Raw genomic sequence first — 7922 nt, forward strand, 5'->3', positions numbered from 1 at the left:
GAGGAAAAAAAAAAAAGAAAACCCACGAACAACCGCTCGCTCTGCGGCTTCTCCCCACGCCGAGCGCCGACGCTTCCCTCCCCTTCTGTCGACGCGTGATCTCCTCCCCCACCACGAGCCACTTCCCTCGATCCCTCCCGTCGACCGCGCGCCGCCTCCGCCTCGGCGAGAACCCAGCCACGGGCATGCAGGGAGGGAATCGCTCCTCCTCGCCGACCGTCTCCCATGCCTCCTTCCATCGCCTATGCGCCTCACCGGTCTCTGCCCTCCCCTTCGCCGTTGCAGCACCTCGCCGGCCTCCACCCCCGGTTGAAATCCCGTTTTTTTTTTTGTTTTCCATCGGTTACCTGCAAATTTGAGCCTACATTGTTTTATTGAAACGTGGTCTGTGGATTTGGTTGTTTCAGCCAACGTGGTTTATGGATTTTCAAGTGATCTGTGGATTTAGTGAGTTGCATTGTAATATGGTATTGTAGATCATGTATTTTAGGACTGACTTTTACATTAAACATGCCCCATGGTCCATGGATCTGTGCATCGTAATATGGCCTTTACTTATCTGAAAATTGCTTGTGAATTTTGCTTCTTTATATTCATCAGAATTTTACTTATCTGAAAACTACTTGTGAATTTTACTTTATTATTTACTAATAATAGCTTATTTGTATCCTGAATCATTTGAATAGCTTTTAGATATAAGGGAAGAAAAATGGAGGAGCTGTTGGCCTGTGCTTGGCTAACAAAATTGGTGGAGAGGTATCATGTAACCAAATCAAGCACATAATCCCTTTTCCCTTTTAACATTTATAGTTTCTAATATAAAGTGTTCTAATTGGGGTGAGACTGTTGACTGGCTTACCATCTTGGCCCCTCTTAGTACAAGAGAATATATCACATCGAAGTTTTCCTTCTGGACTTCATGAAGGAATTAATTTTTCACAAGTATCTTTGGCCTAATCACTAATCATCACACTTTGTGCGAAGAAGTCGAGCATTTCTTTGTCGGTCATCTCACAAGTATCGTTGGCATGGATGTCATGCTGGCCTACCCCCTGAATGGTGCTGCTTCAGTATTTGGTGGACTTCAATTTCAGAATGATGTGGTGCTCTAAATTTTTTTTCCTTTTTTTTATCTCAGGTTTGACCTTTGGATTGCATCTTAGGCTTTTGCATGGTCTTCGACTGGTAATAATCTTCAGAATATTCACATTTCCTGTGACCAATACATACCTAAAGTCTAGAATGTCACTATACTTTGGCATGGTGCAAACTTTGGCGAGTTCTGAAATAAATATTCATGAATCATGAGCTAACCTCTGGTTAATAAGTTTTAACATTAAGATCATTGATTTACTACATCCAACATTGATGTTTTAATTTGTTGGGATAAAAATACATGAATTGCTGGTTGATCAAAATAAAAGTTATTGCTTAGGGAGCAACCATAGAATTTGCTCCAGGGAATTTTTTTTTGTCCTAATGACACATTGATTTTCAAATTCTATCAATCCTTTTGTGTGTGCTGTGCAAATCTAATTCATTGGAAAAGATGTTAGAAAAAGGTTTTCCGAAAATGATTGATAGGTTTTGTGCAAATCTACCCCACAAATTGGATTTGAAAGGCTGGTTGCTTAGTTAGATCCAAAAATCAAACTTTTCTATGGCCTTGGGCCCTAATAGTCAACCTTTTTTCAGAAACCAAATCTTCATTTCGCCGGCACAAGGATTGCTGCACCTTTACATTTACTAATAACACTCTTATTCCATATAGTCCATGCACCGCTGCCAACCTTGATCCACATCAAGCCTCCGCCTCCAAAGCTACAGGAGAAGATGGTTGCATCAAACTCCTGCCTTCTTTCTCTTCAAGTAACATCTTATCTGTGTTTTGATGGAATTTTGGAACATGCATGGATAATTTTGGTCCGTGTTTTGATGATTTCTCTAATTTCTAAGTATTGACCATCCAGAGAAAATTCAGGTCTTCTGTTACTCATAGTAAATATCATGATGATAATAATAGTTTACTCCTAATGGTTCTCTTTGTTCCGCTAGAAAGAAGTGGACGATTGTTTGAGGAAGTAGGGGAGAGAGTGAAGCATGTGATTTTTCAGGCAAGTTTGTCAAAGCCATTTGAATGAGAGGCTCAGGATAGCTGGTGGTAAAGCACAGAACAGCATTGGCGCTGCTAAGGAGGCTGATCTCCGGGCAACCTAATGTTCATTCATTTGCGACATCAGATTTGGGCTGCAACTGTGAGTTCTTTTCAATCTTATAATCAAACTCGATGCATTCTTGAATGTGGTGCAACAGTTTTTCTTTTATAATCATACTATATTATATAAATTCATATTGTGAATATAATCTAGATATAGACTAATATAAAAAGCACGAGTTGTTTAGTTGCAATTAGCGCTTAACCCTCCAATTAGCGCTTAACCGTCGCCAAATCGAAAAAAACCGCGCCCCGCACCCCTCGCCTCGCCTCCGCCTCCTCCGCTCGTGCGCGCGTGAAGAAGAAAGAGGAACGAGGAGAGAAGAAATCGAGAAGAGGAGAAATCGAGAAGAGAAGAAAAGGGACACTGTCAGGTGGGACCCATGTTCCTTTAATTAATCTTGCACAGTAATCATCCTCTTAATCCTGCATTATTATCTCATTGACACGTGGGTCCGGTTGCACAAATTCTTGATTAAATCTATATCTATACTCTATACTAATCTACTAATATAAAAAGTACCAGTTCATTACCAATCCCGCAATCTTCTAGACCCACTCTCACGTGGGTCCCACCTGTCATCCCTAAGAAAGAAACCGCACCGCGCACGAAAAAAAGAATCGCTGCGAAAGGAAGAAACTGCACCACACGCGCCATCCCCATGCCGCCGCTCCGCCCTCCTCACCTCACCGGCAAATCAATCCACCGCATCCACTGGCCGCTGCCGCCGTTGCCGCGATCCCAGAAGATTATGCGGGCACCACCACATCCATCCCCGACGACGTGTTCTTCTCCCACATCTTCGTGAACCTCCCAGTAACATCCCTCGCATGTTTCAGGGCAGTTTGCCGCTCGTGGCACGCCGCCGTCGACGACCCCGCCTTGGTCCGCTGCCAACTCGAGCGGTTGCGCGCGAGGCAGCTGCCAACGTCATCCTTGCTTGCTGTCGCGAGCACGGAAGATATATGGGACGAGAAAGCACACTCTCCAACTTCGAGGTTGTCAGCTTCACCGGCTAAGGCTTACCCTGCGGGCGGCGGCTAGACCAGGAGCGAGAGCGGTGGCGGCGCCGCCGCTAGACATCACCGCCGAGACTGATCCGATGCACCACAAGTCTATCCCTAACGGCGGCCGTATCACCCGCCATATCATCCCCACCCACTGCGACGGCCTTGTCGCCTTCGCCACCTACGGCAGGGCCATGCTCGTGTGCAACCCGGCCACCCAGGAGCTCGTTGTGCTGCCGCCCGGCAACGGCAGCGGCCCATGCCCACGGTCTACAGAATCAACGGCGGCGGTTGGCTTCGACCCGTGGCGGAACAGGTACGTCGTCGTCAGGTGCTTCTACTGCAAGTCCCACAACGATCCGCCGGTCTACAACATCGGACACGAGATCTTCACGCTCGACACAGGCGCCGGCGATGGATGGCAGCGCATGCAAGACCCGTCGCGTGCCATCAGTCCCGGCGGGAGGAGACCCGCCGCCTGCACGCGTGGGGGTTCCTTCTACTGGTTCATCAACGAGTCTCAGCCATGCGAGCTGCTGTGATTCAACCTGCGAGATGAGGCGTTCGACGCGGTCCCGTCCTCTCTGGGCTGCACGGCCTGACACAACGACGACCGTCTCTCGGACCTCGCCGGTGAGCTGTGCTACGTGCATCACGTCCGCACGAGCGTGGCCACCCACGAAGTTTGGATGGCGGCGGCAGTCGATGACGATGACTAGGAGTGGTGGCTGCGATACCGAGTGGACCTGTGACACAACCCGTGGGGCGCGGCGGCGGCGGCAACGGCCAACGCTGGTTCCACAACTTCGGCACCACGGTGGCCGGCGACGATGGCGTGGAGGAGGAGGCGACGTTGGTGGCCATGTTGTACAAGGAGCTGTGGTGGCACAGGGAGCGGAGCAAACCGGTGGTGAAAGACGTGAACATGCAGGGGAGCCGGTGCAGTTGTGAGTCGGCTCATCTTGAAAATAACTTACACACGTTGACATGTTTAGTCAGTGTTTGTTGCTGCTTCAGACATATGCAAAGGGAAAAATGTCAGTGTACGGAAGAAAAATGTCATAGAGAGGCATGGGGGTAGGGGTTTATTTTTACAAATTCAAAATAAATTTGATCAAACAAGAAATCTTTAAGTACATACATAACCTCAAATTGATATGGTAAGCTCGCCAACATGTGAAAAGATAACCAATGAGGATTGATATGGGACTTACTATCAACATCTTCAGGAATGATTTATTCCAATAAGATAACATTACCAGAACATAGTTTTTTTATGATTTATGTTACCACATACTAACCCTCATGATTGATTTAGGCAGTGGATGTATATGGTCAATATATGTCGACGTGCCTCACTAGTTATTAATAAAGTAGCACTATTCATCGTCCTCTTTCCCCTCTCTCTCAGGCCGGGCTAGCCTTCTCTCTCCTATCCTTTTATTTTTCAGCCCATCAGTAAGCCGGCCCAGTCCACTCCCTCCTCTTTTTTTCCTACGCGGCCCAGCTAGCACGGGCCAGACCGACCAACACGTGCCCACGCACGCAGCTTGCTCGACGCATGCCGCGCCACACCTCACCTCGGGTCGGCCCTGCCTGCTGCAGCCTGCATCCCTTTAGGGCAAGCTTCACAGTGGAGATGATAGTCTCCCTTAATTCAGTTCACATCATTAACTCATTAATGAAAATGTACTACTCCCTCCGTATTTTAATGTATGACGCCGTTGACTTTATAATCAACATTTGACCATTTGTCTTATTCAAAATTTTTGTATAAATATAAAAATATTTATAGCATGTTTAAAGAACATTTGATGATAAATCAAGTCAAGATAAAATAAATGATAATAACATAAATTTTTTGAATAAGACAAATGGTCAAACGTTGATTAAAAAGTCAACAGCGTCATACATTAAAGTACGGAGGGAGTATATACTACAACAAATTACCTCTAGCACACTTACCATAATACATCATATTAATTTTGATTTATTTGTTTGCTATCAATTCATTGGTCTCTTGTTCTTATATCTCTTAAAGTTTGTATAGAGGTTGTTCCTTATATGAGAGGTGTCTCTTTCTCTCTCCTTTCATCTCTCTCATCCACCTCATCATGTGAGCTTACATGGCACCTAGGGGTAAGTGTGTAGAGGCTTAGACCATTCCCAACCCAATGATTAGGATGGTGTCTATAGCATTAAATAAGCTGTCACCTAGGATGAAAGATGATGCGGCAAGTGAATAAATGAGTAAAGAGAAGGGAAACAAGTTTGGTACGAGACATGGTTTCTACACAACATCCAATACATCATATGAGATAAGCAGCATTAAATTTAAGTATGGAAAAATTGTGTTTGCGTTGAAAGAGTAGTGTAGTTTATTGATTATGTGAAGTTTATGTAAACTATGTCTAGTGTTTTGGGTTGAGACTGGCCTTATACTACTGGCCACTATCCACTTCTCCCCACCGTCACAAAGAAGACATACGCATGCATTAGAGTAAGTTGGTTTAATAGTGTAGCCAACTACTAGCTCCAAATCATCTATGGCCAAATTAATAGCCAATTTGTATAATACTTACTCACTACGCTATTAATATCTGGTCCCACCTGTCATACACATTATGTCTTGGAGTCCATGCTGTAGGCCTGTAGCTGGCTATAGATCTGTAGCCCACTGTTTTTCTCTCATCTTTTATCTCTTTAAAATATGATTATATCTGATTTATAATAATGCTATTGTACCTGCTCTTGTATCGAAGAACACGGCAAGATCACACTTTCTGATTCACTTTCTTGTATGATTTTATTAGATACAAGAGAAAGGTACTACTGCTTTTAAAAGTAACGAGCTAAAAACAATCACCTAGACTCATTAAAGTACTTGACTCCTTAATTACCTAACTGACTCTTCGATTATCTGAAAAAAAAAATCCTTGGTTACTTAATTGACTGCTGTATATTATTACCTCCGGATTGATAATACTTATCGTTTTAGAAAGGATGAGGTCAAACTTTAGAATATTTGATTATGAATTATTTTTAAAATATTTGTCTTTCAAATATGGTGACTACGTATATAAATTAGTCTTAAAAAACACTTTTAATAAAATCATATATTTATAAACACTTTTATACATATTATAATGAAAAATTAATGATTAAAGTTATTTTTTGAAGACCGTGCTCTTGTCTAAAATAACAAGTATTATCAACCCGGAGGACGAGAACTACTCACAATCCCCCCTCTTATCTAGACTCTAATGTCCTCCAAGCTCATCGATCTTGACTACGACGTGCTCTAGAACTTGATTCAGGATGGTGAATACACCTCTGCAGCGACCTGATCTATACTTCTTGTACTCATATCAAGATGGCGACCACAACTTCACATCCTAAATTCATCTCCCATGGTGTCTCAACTCAGAATGGTCCACACATCTTCTCTATGTCCTGGGCACATCTCCCATGGATGAGCATTTTCTTAGAGCAGGTATAATAGCAGGCTATAAACCAGCTGTAAACATATTTTAAGAAGATAAATAAAGAGAGAGAAGAGCAGCGGGCTATAGATTTGTAGCCAGCTGTAGCACGGACTTCAAGATACAGTGTGTGTATGATAGATGAGACCAGATATTAATAGTGTAGTATGTAACTATTGTATAGCTATTAGATTGGTTATAAATGAATTAGAGTTAGTAGTTGGCTATACTATTTAACTTGCCCTTATGGACACATCTGACACAAGAAGTCTCATGCAGATTGTTGCTCTCTATGCAGCCTGGACTCCTCGAAATCTTCGACCAGCATAACTTAGGTTCGCGAACCCTGAACCCGTTCTCGACTTGGGTCATCGTTCCGTAATTTCTTGGTTCATGACCCAACTAATGATTTTTCTTATTGAGGAGGCATACTCAAGGTCGTACCACATTTCTTTCAGGTCGCGTCCCATGAAGCACGACAAAGTATTTCGTAGGGATGCAAGCGGAGTGGGCAAGTCGGCTTTTTTATCCCGCTTGTGCCACTTCTAGTTTATTTTTTCTTCTAAATTTTATACTATCATGTGAAAAATAGACTAGCAAGCGGGTTTTTATGTGGGTAGCGGGACTACCCACTTGCATCCCTAGTATTTCGACCCATTCGACTCGAGTTGTTGGTGACCCTGACACTACTACACAAAAAATTCTCTGTACGATGACCCTTATAAGTTGTAGATGAACTATAATTGATCGCACCTGTAAAGATTGTTTTCCAAGGGAAGGTTCACGGCGCATGCGGTCCTTAAGAGATCCGTCAATGAAAATAGACTTATATTTTAGGTGGACCTCTTAAGAGACCGCATACAATTTTTGCATGTGGGCAAAGGGGTGAGTAAGTGGGCCCCACGTAATATCCCGCTCCTTTTATTCTCCTACTCATTCTCTCTACCGCACCTTTCCTCTCCTACTCTTGTTATACACTCCTACTTCCTCTCATCCCTTCCTCTCCCCCATCCCACTCTAGCAGCTAAGGCGGATGCGGTGGGAGCGGGCAGGCGGCGTCGACGGCGACCACTACTACGATGACCGACGACAACTTCCGCGACGACCGGCGGCATTGGTGGAGGGCTGGATCTGCTAGTGCCAGGCCTTGGGTGAGCGGGATCCGCTGCCACCAGGCCTTGGGACGCACGGATCTATCGTTGCCGGGCCTCGGCAAC

At 44.3% G+C, this 7922-nt stretch overlaps 1 long non-coding RNA gene across 1 annotated transcript; it reads left to right on the forward strand.

Moving 5' to 3' along the window:
• LOC9269430 (uncharacterized) lies at positions 1-7478 on the forward strand. Its single transcript, XR_010742862.1, has 3 exons — positions 1-2255; positions 6985-7040; positions 7164-7478. It is a non-coding gene; the product is annotated as an uncharacterized lncRNA (long non-coding RNA).
• Positions 7479-7922: the final 444 nt, after the last annotated feature.

This window comes from Oryza sativa, chromosome 7 (genome assembly GCF_034140825.1).
Source record: "Oryza sativa Japonica Group chromosome 7, ASM3414082v1".
Taxonomy (NCBI): Eukaryota; Viridiplantae; Streptophyta; class Magnoliopsida; order Poales; family Poaceae; genus Oryza; species Oryza sativa.